At 43.9% G+C, this 16,386-nt stretch overlaps 1 protein-coding gene across 1 annotated transcript in view; it reads right to left on the reverse strand.

Moving 5' to 3' along the window:
* LOC126279089 (carboxylesterase 5A-like) overlaps window positions 1-5,373 on the reverse strand; it is a 195,142-nt gene extending 189,769 nt beyond the window's left edge. The window contains exon 1 of the mRNA XM_049979552.1: window positions 5,266-5,373. The gene's annotated coding sequence lies outside the window, so the exon portion shown is untranslated. The remainder of the gene's footprint in view (window positions 1-5,265) is intronic.
* Window positions 5,374-16,386: the final 11,013 nt, after the last annotated feature.

A 16,386-nucleotide genomic window follows, 5' to 3' on the forward strand; every position in this document is an offset into this window, starting at 1 on the left:
AGCAAATACTGCGGTCCCTTGGAGCTGTAAAAATTTAAGCTTCTAAGTCAGTGGAGCCATGCATGTCGCGTATTTTGACCTCGCAAATTCATTCATCACAAACTATAGGCTAATTATCTAGATTCATAACTGAATCTGTTAATAACTTTCAGAGGGCACGTCCTACTCGCAGATATCCGGTTTCTGTTATGATGTTGAAAAATAATCTTAAAATTCCTTTATAAAACGATTATAGCTGCACAAAAGACAAGAGCAAGCAATTAGTTCTCTAGTGGAGACAGTAGCTCTGATATCATTTATAACGTTACTCGACAGCAGACGAGATGCATGACCAGGACAGTATGCCAAAACAAGAACGTAGTCACGCGTGGGATTTATGAGATAAGAAACCGCTGATACGTCGTAACGGACCGATTTGTCTAATATAAAACTGCAGATTCATTCTCTTCCTCAGTAGCGAAATAAGTTCACACAAGATTTTTTCCCCCCTTTGCTTGTGTGTCTCCATATTGCAGTTCTTTTTATTTTGTGGCAACATCTCACTTTTTCATACTTCATAGATACACTGCTGGCCATTAAAATTGCTACACCAAGAAGAAATGCAGATGATAAATGGGTATTCATTGGACAAATATGTTATACTAGAACTGACATGTGATTACATTTTCACGTTGGGATCCAGCATGGCGTTCCATATTACCCTCCTGAACCCACCGACTTCATATTCTTCTAACACTCATTGGATCTCGACCAACGCGAGCAGCAATGAAGCGATACGATAAACCGCAATCACGATAGGCTACAATCCGACCTTTATCCAAGTTGAAACGAGATGGTACGCATTTCTTCTCCTTACACGAGGCATCACAACAACGTTTCACCAGGCAACGCCGGTCAACTGCTGTTTGTGTATGAGAAATCGGTTGGAAACTTTCCTCATGTCTGCACGTTGTAGGTGTCGCCACCGGCGCCAACCTTGTGTGAATGCTCTGAAAAGCTAATCATTTGCATCGTCTTCCTCTCGGTTAACTTTCGCGTCTGTAGCACGTCAACTTCGTGGTGTACCGATATTAATGGCCAGTAGTGAATATTTAATTTGCCTGTATTGGCCGCTCCTATGTTCTTAAATATGTAGTCCATCAACAGATCATCTGGGGTTTTATAAGTGCGTTGAAAATTAGTTGCGACTTTGGCTCACTAGAGGGGACGTGACGCCTCTGCCCAGGTAAAACCATTGGCGAGCCAGCTTTCCCTCCAAGCATTCAGCGGTTAGGCTGTAAATGCGCTCCTGTTCCTAGGCCGTGGGTAAACAATAACACAAGGAGTCACGCATCCATGTTCGTCAGCTCTCATTGTGAAGTGGTTGTTTTCTGGCATCGAAGTGTTCTGCAGTCCTCAAGTATTGTGAACAGCTTTCTTGTGTTGGTGTTGCATTAATAATAACTGCGCATCACGTCTGAAAGCGAGATACGCTATAAAAGCGATAGTTATAGGTGATATTCAGTGGCTAGGAAGATATGTTTCTGCTACAAGATATTTCTCTGAATTCCACAACAATAATAGACTCTGTGCCATACCACTCTATTGTTATGGATAAAGCTATAACAATGCAGCGGAGGAAGGTGGATATTTTGCTCCTTATACAAAGAAGCGTTCCACTGGTAATGCTGAATCTACCACGTAAAGTGAAATTAATGGGACCTGTCGTATTATACAAGGCAACCTAGCAGGTCGAAAAACTGGCTGACAGTTAAGGACATAGTTTAATCAGGCTCCTTGCATATCACTCTCATTTTAGTCCGACTGGGATTGTATGGGCCTAAGCTAAAATTAATGTGAGACAAAACCACAAGACGTTTACGCCCGGTGAGATTGAAATGCTGATAAAAGAAGCCATTGCAAATGTTACTCCAGGTTCTCGAGTTGTAAGCCATACCATGAAGCTTGTTGAGGAGACATGGATTCAACAAGGACTATGAGAAGTTTTGAGCAATACGTAGCTTCTCTTGTTCCCATGTGTTGCCGAAACACAGCAGAGATTACAAAAGCTCATCTCATTAATATTCTAACGCAATGGAACTTGCGACTTAATCCAGAAACACCATAAGTTATTATTCAACCAACAACTGAGGGGAAGAAAAGTGAGTAGTTTAGAAAAAGCCCATCTCAGAATTAAAAATAAACGTTAACATCTTCACTTGTTACAAAACCCACAGCAATTCTGGTTCCACCAACGCGCCATGGTTCTCATAAATTACATTATTTCAAGAAAAAAATCTGTACTATCCTTATCATCACGTTTGGTATGGATGTTCTGCATATTAATCATAAAGTAAAATATCCTCCACTTTGTGAGCTATCATTTGCCAAAAGCTTGTTTCAGTACTTCAGACCGTTTGCAAAATGCGAGGAATTTATGAATATTTTATTCCTGCTTTTGCGCTGGCGCACGCATTCGTGATGTAGTGGTTCACATACATTCAATTTCTCTAAATTGTAGAGAAACAGTCATAGCCTTCCAAGTTTAAAGGATAATTCAACATGGTGTGTGCTTTCCATATGCATCAACATATGACCTATCACACACCAAACGCAAATTCATAGCGCCCCCTATTTTTCACTGCAAACTTCAAGAATTTCTTGCAGTATCTTACCTAATACTGAAATATCACAATAATCATGACCATTAACGAAATGATAGGCAGTTCATCACGAAGCTGACAATTTACGCTGTAAGATGTGCGAGAATCAGAATTAACTACTGAATAGTTTCTTTAAAATCGTTTGTGAAAAATTGCAGGCTTGCCCGCTTGCTGTTCATGCAGCAAGCGAAACTGCGAGCTTCCGCAGCGAGTAGGTCTGGGTTTACTGTCACCTGGTGACGTGTTGCGCACACGCCTGCAACTACGCTTCCTTGCTCTCGCTCAGTACAGAACTGTCAAAAGTCGCAAGTTACCTGAAACGCACTGTAGACCCAACAGCTCAGAAGCTCCTTACATCGGTAAAGGTCGTGTTGTACGACTCAGACATAACTTACTATACGGCTATTAAAGCACGGGCAAGTGCCTGTGAGATAGATTTCCTCTTTTAGAGGTCACGAATGTTCTTCACCGTACAATTAACAGCTGAAATGACAGCAGATTACTTCCAGTTATTTTCTTCGTGCCACCTTACATCATTACAATTCATTGGGTCCAACGTTACGGGGACTAGCACATAAGATATTCACTAATCTTCTGCCGATTCAGAAAATTTTAAGTAAGAGATGTCTTACAAATCTGATGTATTGATCTAGTGGGACATGACTGTATGATTCGATAAACGCCGTAATTAATATTATGCTACACTCCTTGTATTTACTATTCAATGAATGCAGTAGAAATTTGCACTTTCTTTTTCAGTATGATTCTCTAAATGCATCCAACAAGGTTCCCCCGCTCGATATCTGCTTCTTTGCCTACTTCACAAGGTATCTACCCGTTGCAGCAGGGTTTTACAATTAGCCGCCCATTTATATAGTTCCCCATGCCGATGCACCGTACGTTCCCGCAAGTCTCCCAACAAATGTAGTTCATTTTTCTCGTTCCTCACAGCCTACATCCGGTAAAAGTACAAATTTATGGTGCTTCATAGTAATATTCCCAGAAATTTTAAAGAAGTGTTACAGCTGATATTGTAATGGGATAGTATCAGGTTCTTGTTCATATGCGAAACAAAGTGCGTTCTAGAATTCTGATTAAAGTACTACTGAATTAATGACAGAACCTTTATGAAAAGTTGCATTCGTTGATGGTGTATACGTTTTGATTAACTACACAATGTGGCAAACATAACATTTATTTCACGAGAGAAAGTAATTATCACCCTGCGTGGGAGTCAAATGCGCACGGTACTACAAAGACTACTAACAGCGTCACATCAGTAAGTCCTCTAATGAAATCTGTTGCTTATAATTCGTGGAAAATCAAAAATGAAATTTAAATTAACGTTTAGATTAAGTTTTTCCCTCTTGAGGAGTGTTTGTTTTGTATAGAAGAGTTCTGAAGTAAAACCAGGCATTCATGAAATGAGAAGCAGTCACGCATATTAAGACGAAGAGCGAAATGATTGCAACTGTTGAAATGACGTGCTCCACAACATTACAATTATGATTACTAGCAGTAATCATAACCTGTTGAAAGGCCCAATATTTCATGAACGATTCAGAATATCGTGGCTTTTAGAGGTAATGACAGTATGGAGTTGTGGGAGTATTTTAGTTTCCTGACCGATGGATGCATCTTTTTATCTAGATATTATGGAACAACATTTTCTTTTTCAAGAGAAACAATATATTTTCAGCCCATTTCTCTATAAACATTGCATAACTGTTTAAGGCCCGGGAGACAGATTTACGTCACACATTCATCACATCTTATGGCTATTTTTGCAACCGTTGACGTTGTAAGCTATACCACTATAACAATGTCGCAAGTTATCGTATACTACAAGCAAAAAGTATAGGGTACATTTGTGTAAAAATGTTGCCGTAAGAGACGCAAATATAATCCACAATAATCTCCCTATGAATATCGGCAACAGCCGAAAAGCACGGTCAGATATTTGCTTAATTTATGAAACACGAAAGGGGTCCACGTTACTGGTATTATTCACTTATAAGCAAATGAAAGTCCTTGTGCAACTGGTAAACAAAGTAAACAAACAAACTAACACTGAATGTAACACTACCTTTACACAACATTGTTTGAGGTTGAAGTGTTGTATCTGTGTGTTTAGTACGTTATAAGTTTCGTATGTGGGCCAGTACATGTGAAAAAGAGAAGACATGGGTGCGGGCGTGCAGCAGCTTCAGAGTCCAAGAATCATAAGGGAAGACAGAGATAGAGAGGGGGGGGGGAGGGGGAGACGGAGGGAGAAGATTAGATTTGTAACAGATAATCGAACTATATGAAACGTTTGATGTCATAAATGCCAGAGGCATAAGGATCGAAAATGATTCCTGAAAGCCCTGCTGATTGAATGAAGTGAAAGCCTGATACTGAAAAAGTCACATTACAAAACGGAAAAAAAACTAATACAGTAGAAGAAGAAGGGAGGAACCTTCTCTGTAAATAGCAGTTCCATCACTACCATTTCTAGGTATAGTTTCATTTATTTTTTATTTCTTCACTTTCAACTAGGAAAATACTTTGCCAGCTACGGCACCACTAGAAAATCTCCTCCTAAAACGATGGAGAATGTCATGGAAAGTTAACTTCTGCTCACCTGCGAAGAGTGTGGCGACGTCCGGCGCGTGAGAGATGCGGACTGCGGTTTAACGAAAGCGCTGCGACTGCCGCTGATAGCGGAGACTCCGTCACACAGTCATGGGCCTGTTTGCTGTCTCTGCTCAAACAACTCCGTAATCGCCCTCCGTAGGTTACGCAACGCAACTCTGCTAAGCGGGTTGTGGAACGCCAGCAGGCGCGCCGTACCGCTACAGTTTTGCCGCTATTAAGCTGTGCACTGATTTGGAGTATCTCTCCCACCATCGTACGTTGAACAGTCGTTAGCTGATCTGATGGAAATAGACTCTCTGCTATTCCACATGAGACAACCTGCTCGAAGTACATTTTACACTACAGGCCATTAAAATTGGTACACCACGAAGATTACGTGCTACAAACGCGAAATTTAACCGGCAGGAAGAAGATCATGTGATACGCAAATGATTAGCTTTTCAGAGCACTTGCACAAGGTTGGCGCCGGTGGCGACACCTACAACGTGCTGACATGATGAATGTTTCCAACCGATTTCTCATACACAAACAGCAGCTGACCGGCGTTGTCTGGTGAAACGTTGTTGTGATACCTCGTGTAAGGAGGAGAAATGCGTACCATCACGTTTCCGACTTCGATAAACGTCGGATTGTAGCCTATCGCGATTACGGCTTATCGTATAGCGCCATTGCTGCTCGCATTGGTGGAGATACAATGACTGTTAGCAGAATATGGAATCGGGGGCTGCATCCCAACGGCCTCGTGTCACTAGCAGTCGAGATGACAGGCATTTTATCCGCATGGCTGTAACGGATCGTGCAGCCACGTCTCGATCCCTGAGTCAAGAGATGGGGACGTTTGCAAGACAACAACCATTTGCACGAACAGTTCGACGACGTTTGCAGCAGCATGGACTATCGGCTCGGAGACCATGGGTGCGGTTACCCTTGACGCTGCATCACAGACAGGAACGCCTGCGATGGTGTACTCAACGACGAACCTGGGTGCACAACTGGCAAAACGTCATTTTTTTCAGCTGAATCCAGGTTCTGTTTACAGCATCATGATGGTCGAATCCGTGTTTGGCGACATCGCGGTGAACGCACATTGGAAGCGTGTATTCGTCATCGCCATACTGTCGTATCACCCGGCGTGATGGTATGGGGTGCCATTGGTTACACGTCGCGGTCAGCTCTTGTTCGCACTGACGGCACTTTGAACAGGGGACGTTAGATTTCAGATGTAGCCCGACCCTTCATTCGATCCCTGCAAAACCCTACATTTCAGCAGGATAATGCACGACCGCATGTTGCACGTCCTGTACGGGCGTTTCTGGATACACAAAATGTTCGACTGCTTCCCTGGCCAGCACATTCTCCAGATCTCTCACCAATTGAAAACGTCTTGTCAATGGTTGCCAAGCAACTGGTTCGTCACAATACGCCAGTCACTACTCTTGATGAACTGTGGAATCGAGTTGAAGCTGCATGGGTAGCTGTACCTGTACCTGTACACACCATCCAAGGTCTGTTTGACTCAATGGCGAGGCGTATCAAGGCCGTTATTACAGCCAGAGGTGCTTGTTCTTGGTACTGATTTCTCAGGATCTATGCATCCAAATTGCGTGAAAATGTAATCACATGTCAGTTGTAGTATAATATATTTGTCCAATGAATACCCGTTTATCATCTGCATTTCTTCTTGGTGTAGCAATTTTAATGGCGAGTAGTGTATTTTCTGTTTTTATTTTGTAGGTTTACGACGCAGCTCAACAGAAAAAAGTTGACCACCATTACAAAAGAGAACACGTGTTACTTTGGAGCTTCGCAGGTGATGTAGAAATGGCAACTCAAACGGAGACATATGATATTGCAATAAAGTGATATGTCCTGGGGTTGGACAAAGTTTTCGAAACACGGCGATAAATTAATGCTTAAAAATAAGTGCAGACGCTAACAAACCTCAAGGTTCCGCTATTGTACTTCACAAAAAAAGCGCACCGGTACAACGCCCTCAGTAAGTTGCATGTGTCAATCGTGGCCATAACAGTGTACCGTGTAGGTGCGAGTGCATTACGTCAGAGTTAGGTCAGTTCGAACGAGGACAAATTGTTGATGGTCGTATGGTGAGTGCTTCTCTAACCAAGGTAGACGAAGTGTATTTTGTTTCAAGAGGCCCTATCGAAGATCTATACCACACGCAGGGAATGAGGAGAAAACGTAATCCGCTAAGTCACAAAGCGATCTGAAGTATGTTGTGAGTGATCGTGACAGCCGGTCGTTGAAACGGAATGTGACAAAAAAAACAGGAGCAAGTCTGTCACAAAAGTCACAGCCGGCTTCAATGTCATACTCGTGAACAGTGTAAACATTGAAACTACACTGTTACACAATAATTTGTGGGTATAGCAAACAAAAGAGTGCGATCCATTTCAGAACACTTACACCACGCTTGTCCGCCATATTCTCGAGTGTTGCTGTGCGGTGTGGGATTCACAGCAGGTGGGACTGACGGATGACGTCGAAAAAGTACAAAGAAGGGCGGCTCGTTTTGAATTATCGCGAGATAGGGAAGTTAGTGCCATAGATATGATACGTGAATTGGAGTGGTAATCATTAAAACAAAGGCGTTTTTCGTTACGACGGGATCTTCTCATGAAATTTCAATCATCAGTTTTCTCATCCGATTGCGAAAACATTCTGTTGGCACCCACCTACACAGGGAGAAATGATCATCACGATAAAATAACAGAAAACGGGACTGGCACAGAAAAATTTAAGTGCTCGTTTTTCCCGCGCGCCGTTCGAGAGTGGACGGTAGAGAGACAGCTTGAAAGTGCTTCATTAAACCCTTTGCCAGGTACTTAATTGTTAATAGCAGAGTAATCACGTAGATGTAGATGTAGAGTGCTCCATAGTCTTGGAGTTGCAGGGCGAGCTCGAAATCCAAAACCACTCGTCAGTGATCAAAATGCCCGTAACAGAAACTCTTGGTGCCGGGAACATAAAGCATGGACCTTGCTGGAATAGAAGGAAGTTATTCGGTCGGTTGAGACTTGTTTCACACTGTTTCCGACGTCTGGCCGTCCCATGCGTGGAACATAGTTGGGGTTCCAGCAAGATCGGATTACTGTCTGGGATTATGTGACCGTTTTTGCCGATCAGGTCCATTCCATGGTGCAACGTTTGTTCCTTAGTGGTGAAGCTGTGTTCTAAGACGAGATGCCCCTGTTCACATAACACACATCGTCAGAACTCGTTTTGTGACCACGAGGATGAATTGTCTCATCTCCCCGCACCCATCAGATTCACCACATTTAAGTGTTGTAAAGTCTTTTGTAAGTAGGTTGTTTAGGTTTTTATGTTGATAACGCCACGTAGCGCTCTGCGTCAATATCACTGACCGTGTTGTGTGCAATCTGTTGCTGGTTGGCATTGTTGGAATATTTGCTATTGCAGTGTTGGGCAGTTGAATGTGAACAGCGCGTAGTGTTGCGCAGGTGGAGGTGACCAGCCCGCAGTGGGGGATGTAGGACCCATATCAAACCTCCCCTTAGAAAAATTTATCAATTACTGTGCTGGTAAACCTCTACGTTATTTGATTTTCAAACATCTGAGCAAAACTGAACGTACTAAGACATTTCTCTCTTTACTTACTCTGATCAACACTAAACTGACACACAATATTTTTAGTGCAATGCAATCTGACTTTCAATAATCCACACAAAAGAATGGCCCTGACTAACAATAATCTATACCTTTCATGAATCACTTACCTCACAAAAATCTTCGTTACTCGAATAACTGCAATACAGCGAGCGCCAATACTGCCAGCTAAATAAAAGATTCAAACTACTGCAGGCACTAACTACTGATAGGCATAGTTAGCAAATGAGAGATTTTGATGGAGAACCAACGATGTATTTACCATAATAGTGGTCAAAACTCATAATATACATATCAGTTCATGACATCCAATCTTACAATTTTTTTTTTTTTCTGACGGATCCACGTCCAGATCGTCCGCTCTGAAAAGTGTGCCACGTCCCTCCCCACATCCCCCACTGCTGGCGGCTCACCTCCAACTGCGCAACTCTACGCGCTGTTCACATCCAACTGCACAACATTACAATAGTAAATATTCCAACAATGCCAACCAGCCAAAGACTGCACACAGCACTGTCAGTTATTTTCATACAGAGCGCTACGTGGCGTTACCAGCATAAAGACCTAAACAGCCTACTTACACTTTGTGTTCTTTGGAGAGAAGGTTACATGATCTTACCATTATTTTGCATCAAGAATTATATACGATTACTTTGAAAATCATAGCGGACGATTAAGAGACCAATGGAATCTGTTCTGGATGTAGAATACTTTTTGTCATCCTTCTCACGTGCCAGTCGGTTGCACGAAATCTGCAGAGTAAAATGAGTGGACACGGACACGTGACAGCAAAGCAGAAAGGAACTATCGTGTCTTCAAATGATTCAAATGGCTCTAAGCAATATGGGACATAACATATGAGGTCATCAGTCCCCTAGACTTAGAATAACTTAAACCTAACTAACCTAAGGACATGACACATATCCATGCCCGAGGCCGGATTTGAACCTGCGATCGTAGCAACAGTGCGGTTCCGGACTGAAGTGCCTAGAACCGTTCGGTCATAGCGGCCGGCGAACTATCGTGTCTGGACATGCGCACGACAATGCCGTGAACGAAGCTGCTCGATTTGCTTGTTTGTCGAGGAGTGCTGTACCATTGGCAGCCATACAATACGCGTAAAATCAGGAGTAGTAAATAAAATCCCAACCGACAGGTTCTTGTTAATCAGCGTGGGTCTCAAACGCAACAAGAATTTCAGATGCCAGTGAATTCAGTTCACCTGGAACAATTTCCGAGCGAATACTTCTACGGACTGCATTGGGTTGTGTACTTTGTATAATGCGACTGCTCACAGCGGCATATAAGGTTGCACTAGTTCAGTGGACCATACGGCACAACAAATTGACGATTTATAATTGGAGGAGTGTAGTGTGGTCCATACAGCATGCCACAGGTGATTCTTTGACGTATCATGGCTGTTTTTCGTACTGTGAGTTGGGACGTCTCATTCAGGTTGTGTTGGCTACTGCGGCAGTCAACACCCACACAAACAAATGTTATATCCACGACACTATGTTCTATGTGTGAATTAAAACTGTTATCAGAGAACGACACTTATGGACAAAGATAATTATAATCTTTTTTTTGTTATCTGTGATAATTGTGGTTCAATTGTTCTTCCTGTGCTAACGGATGAACTGTTCGGACGTGAGACGTATGAGGTCTGTAGAGAGAAAACCTGTAATTATATATTGGTAATTATTATTTGAAAAATAGGGTCGCTATTGTCTAGAAGTAGATTTTTATTTATTTCAAATGCAATCCAATTTAATTAATGTTTTAAGTGTTAAGTTTCAGCTCCGTAATTAGGAGCGCAGCCGTTAGCGCTAGTAACTTAGGCGGAGTTCACTAGTAGCTGGTATAAAAAATGTGTCGGTATTTATCATTGAAAATGTTTTTAAGTGCTAAAGAGTATAGATTTAAAGCTTAAAGAGTTTTATCTAAATATATTACCTTGATAACATAATTCGAAAATAACAATAAACAAATTGACTATCGTCTGTCTGCCGCCATCTTAGCAAAAATATCTCCGCAGCAGTTTTGAATCCAGAATTTTATCAAACATTAAAGTTGTTAGAAATAAATGAATGGAAATAAATGTGCACCGGTGGTTCAGAATCTACTTTAAAAGACAGAATTAAACTTAGACTGAATGTTTAAAAATAGTGTTCACAGCACGTTATGTAGTATCAATTTATTATTTGCTGATCTATGAAGCCTAATTATTTCTGACGATTTACATGAAATATTTTAATAGGAGAAACACGTCAGCGTTGTGCGCAGATAGTATTTTGTGACTAAATGTTCCTTTTGCTAGAGAAAAGTGCTTCCGTGTTAAGTAACAGTTGTGTAAAATCTGATAAATGATATGTAATTTAGTGCCACTCACACGACTTTACAGACAACATTTCAACACAACGTATTAGCCGGGATAATCATTTTTGAGATCAAACGAATTGTTTCACTGACAATAGGTTACTGGTTTTATATTTTTTGATGTACATGAAATATCATTTATAAGTAATCAAAATCACGAAATACTATAAACCGATTCCGCCAGACAAGGAAGGTGAGAAATTGTAATGGCTGATGGGAGGAATCCAGAATGATCTGTACGTATTATATGCTGATTAACATAACACTTTATTTATAAAAGGGAAGAAACAACACTTAACTTCCTGTGCTCACTGTGCCTCATACATGAAAACACACTCCTGCAAATGGAAAAAAGAACACATTGACACCGGTGTGTCAGACCCACCATACTTGCTCCGGACACTGCGAGAGGGCTGTACAAGCAATGATCACACGCACGGCACAGCGGACTCACCAGGAACCGCGGTGTTGGCCGTCGAATGGCGCTAGCTGCGCAGCATTTGTGCACCGCCGCCGTCAGTGTCAGCCAGTTTGCCGTGGCATACGGAGCTCCTTCGCAGTCTTTAACACTGGTAGCATGCCGCGACAGCGTGGACCTGAACCGTATGTGCAGGTGACGTACTTTGAGCGAGGGCGTATAGTGGGCATGCGGGAGGCCGGGTGGAAGTACCGCCGAATTGCTCAACACGTGGGGCGTGAGGTCTCCACAGTACATCGATGTTGTCGCCAGTGGTCGGCGGAAGGTGCATGTGCCCGTCGAACTGGGACCGGACCGCAGCGACGCACAGATGCACGCCAAGACCGTAGGATCCTACACAGTGCCGTAGGGGACCACACCGCCACTTCCCAGCAAATTAGGGACACTGTTGCTCCTGGGGTGTCGGCGAGGACCATTCGCAACCGTCTCCATGAAGCTGGGCTACGGTCCCGCACACCGTTAGGCCGTCTTCCGCCCACGCCCCAACATCGTGCAGCCCGCCTCCAGTGGTGTCGCGACAGGCGTGAATGGAGGGACGAATGGACACGTGTCGTCTTCAGCGATGAGAGTCGCTTCTGCCTTGGTGCCAATGATGGTCGTATGCGAGTTTGGCGACGTGCAGGTGAGCGCCACAATCAGGACTGTATACGACCGAGGCACACAGGGCCAACACCCGGCATCATGGTGTGGGGAGCGATCTCCTACACTGGCCGTACACCTCTGGTGATCGTCGAGGGGACACTGAATAATGCATGGTGCATCCAAACCGTCATCGAACCCATCGTTCTACCATTCCTAGACCGGCAAGGAAACTTGCTGTTCCAACAGGACAATGCACGTCCGCATGTATCCCGTGCCACCCAACGTGCTCTAGAAGGTGTAAGTCAACTACCCTGGCCAGCAAGATCTCCGGATCTGTCCACCATTGAGCATGTTTGCTACTGGATGAAGTGTCGTCTCACGCGGTCTGCACGTCCAGCACGAACGCTGGTCCAACTGAGACGCCAGGTGGAAATGGCATGGCAAGCCGTTCCACAGGACTACATCCAGCATCTCTACGATCGTCTCCATGGGAGAATAGCAGCCTGCATTGGTGCGAAAGGTGGATATACACTGTACTAGTGCCGACATTGTGCATGCTCTGTTGTCTGTCTCTATGTGCCTGTGGTTCTGTCAGTGTGATCATGTGATGTATCTGACCCCAGGAATATGTCAATAAAGTTTCCCCTTCCTGGGACAATGAATACACGGTGTTCTTATTTCAATTTCCAGGAGTGTACCATCTCCTGGAACTGTGGCGCTGCCCGCTGTTTCCATTGGCGCTCGGATCGGCATCTTGCCGTTACGCGGTACTGAGTTGGTTCGTGTCCATCGATGCTTTAGGATTGCACATTACTCCCCCCCCCCTCCCCCCATCGCCAAAATGGTGCACCATTGGCGTGTAGAGAGCCAATGGGGGGGGGGGGGGATGAGGGAGGCAGGAATGTGAGTGGTGTGAGGAATCAGGAGCCACAACTATGACCAACGACGAGGCCCCAGCCCCGTCGAGACATCCGTCAAGAGCTCAGAGGGGAACGTCAATATTATAGTGGCCACCATCTTCCTGAGACGGTCTCACGAAAAACGGAGAGGGCGACGATGACGGCGACGGGTATTAATACGACGACGACGGCGGCGGCGGCGCTGGGTTCAAGGCAGGCACAGGAACGAGGGCCAGAAAGTTACAGCTGTTTCGGCAGCGAAGACGATGGGTCCAACTCCATCGGTTCCGCAGGCGGTGCCCTAGAAGGCCCCCGGGATGAGCTGCGCCGGCCCCAAGGTACCGGTAGGATGGGAATGTTCAAATGTGTGAAATCTTATGGGACTTAACTGCTAAGGTCATCAGTCCCTAAATTATCCTAAGGACAAACACACACACCCATCCCCGAGGGTGGACTCGTACCTCTGCCGGGACCAGCCGCATAGGATGGGAATCTGGAGGGCGCCGTGCACTGCGGTGGGTGCATCAAAAATGGTTCATATGGCTCTGAGCACTATGGGACTTAACGTCTGAGGTCATCAGTCACCTAGAACTTAGAACTACTTAAACCTAACCAACCTAAGGTCATAACACACATCCATGTCCGAGACAGGATTAGAACCTGCAACCGCATCGGTCGCTTGGTTCCAGACTGAAGCGCCTAGAACCGCTCGGCCACACTGGCCGGTGGTGGGTGTATCAACTGAAGCCGTGTGCAGTCGTGCCGCCCGTGTAGAAGCTCCGCCGGCGACGGACCGCCGCGGGCAGTGAGCGGTACGTTGCGAGAAAGAGCGTCAGGGCTTGCTCCCGTATGGGGGAAGCACATTGATTATTCATCTGTTGCTTGAACGTGCACACAGCTTTTCCGTTCTACTGAGGAAGAAAGGGAGCGCTGCTAAGGTCAGTCGTTGAGCCGTCTGCGGCTCGTGTTCGTGCCGTTATTGCTTGACATCTGGGATTGCCGGTACTCTCGTCTGGTTCCTTATTCGATTTTCTGGCGTCACTAAGTTTCTGGTATGCCTGCCCGTGAGTGGCAGCTGTAACAACAACAATGGCGCTGTACTATTGTACATACAAGTAATTTTTTCTCCATCTGATTTTTTCGATAAACTAGTGTAATTGTTGTTCTGATTTCATTTGTTTTCTGTTTCATGCCATTGTGTTAAGAAAACTGTAAACAAGTTTCAATGTGAAGATTAATGTTTATGTCAAATGTCAAGCAATATTGTAAATGAATTGAAATGTAACAAACTTTGAAACAGTTGTAAGATATTTAAAATTGTAACTGTGCGTCTGGTCCATACGTAGGCAATGTGTTAGGATATGTAGAATGCAAAACCTCTGGTTAATATCCTGTCTGTAAGGGAGCGGTAAAAGGTGGATGGCAGGCGAGCGCGGCAAAATGTACACGGGCACTTCACGCACAACGGGCTCAGCAGCAGTAGTTGGAGTCTGCCATTGGTCTGAGCAACACCTTCTGCAGTGAGGAGGCTCTCCTGGAAGACGTAGCTTCACTAAGCCTCGGGTATGCTGATCCAACGCCCACACAGCATGGCAAAAGTCGATAGGCACTAAATGGAAAAGTATTGCGACGCTAAGAAGAATTACACTGCCGATACGTCAAGAGCCATAGCTGTGGTTGTAGGTGCGCTCTGAGTCTCGCTATCTCGCCGCCCGCCAACCGCCGCATCGATACAAGCAGGTTGAAACTTTTAGTACTGTATTTGTATGGACCATAGAGTGAACTGTTCAATAATAACCTAATTTTTATCAGAACTTTTCCCTCATGTAATTATCTTCACAACTAACCTAGACAGGGTCCTTTCCAAATGTTCTGCAATCCGAGTGTCCCGAAATGAAAAATTAAATTTTGTGTTAATAATAATTACTTGCAGACCTAGTTATGTTAGAATAGTGTTTAAAGAACTGTTTTGTTAATGAACTAGTAAATGAATAACGAAGGTCTAACGAAGTTGAAAGATAAATTTAATATTGATATAGTAATGAAGTTTAATTATTTCGAGACAGATATAAAGGTATTTACATGAGAAGTAAATAAGATAAGAATAGTAGTAACTCGTACACTGGAAATCTCGAACGCATGATAATTTCAGTAATCAATTTTTTCAATATAGTGATCGTAACAGTTTCAGTGCCCCCCCCCCTTTAATTCATTTCAATTCTGAAGTGTTCCACATTGGTTAAAATCAATATATAAGTCAAAATTTATCAGTGTTTTATCTTTATCAAAATTGATATTTTGTGTGTGGCGCGAAAGTGTTATTTCTAGGGTAATCTATGCCCGATTTTAATCAGATCAATAGACAGTACGAAGTTTTATAGTACCCATTATAGTGAAGTGTTATGTATTCATGGTTTTTCCATATCACTACAGAACGTGAAACTATCATTTCAGTAGATTTTCTGGTTCTAAAGTTCTATTATATTATGCAGTCTTACCACTTGTTACTTTGCACGAATATCTGCCAACTTATACAGGGAATAAACTCAATTAATGCCTAATTAGACTGGCGACCGTATTATTAACAAAATGGTAGCATCTTCTGTGTTGCTTTTTGTCCATCCTGACGTGTAGTTGCATTTTGGACTTACTTGACGGATCATTGTATTTACAGAGTGGGTGTAAGTCTGATTTGCCACCATTCAGGTGCACGCGGTCGTTATCTATACTAAGATCCTTTCTCATGAGGTCAAGCCCGTTCACTTACCATAGTACAGGCTTTAAGGAGTATTGTGTGCCCCACGCGCACGTTACACAGCAGAAGCTTTTATCGATAAGAGCACAGTGTACGATTTTTGGCGCGACCGCTAGTATTTCCGGGTTGTCGTGTGTCGGGAGTTCTTTGGAGTTGGAGCAGCAGAGAGGTCCGGACAGCCATGACTCGCCCAACCGTTGCCGGCACACATGACCTGAGTGGGCACGACCTTGGTTGGTCGTTCAGTCAGTCTTCTCATTGGACATCAGACGACGTGTCGGTGGTCGCCAACCACTTCCGGCTCTTCTGCGTGTGTCTACTTGTGATTCCTCCTAGTTGTTCCACAGTGACTGGTTTTAGTTCGAGTTG

The sequence above is a fragment of the Schistocerca gregaria genome, chromosome 6, assembly GCF_023897955.1.
Source record: "Schistocerca gregaria isolate iqSchGreg1 chromosome 6, iqSchGreg1.2, whole genome shotgun sequence".
NCBI classification, from domain to species: domain Eukaryota; kingdom Metazoa; phylum Arthropoda; class Insecta; order Orthoptera; family Acrididae; genus Schistocerca; species Schistocerca gregaria.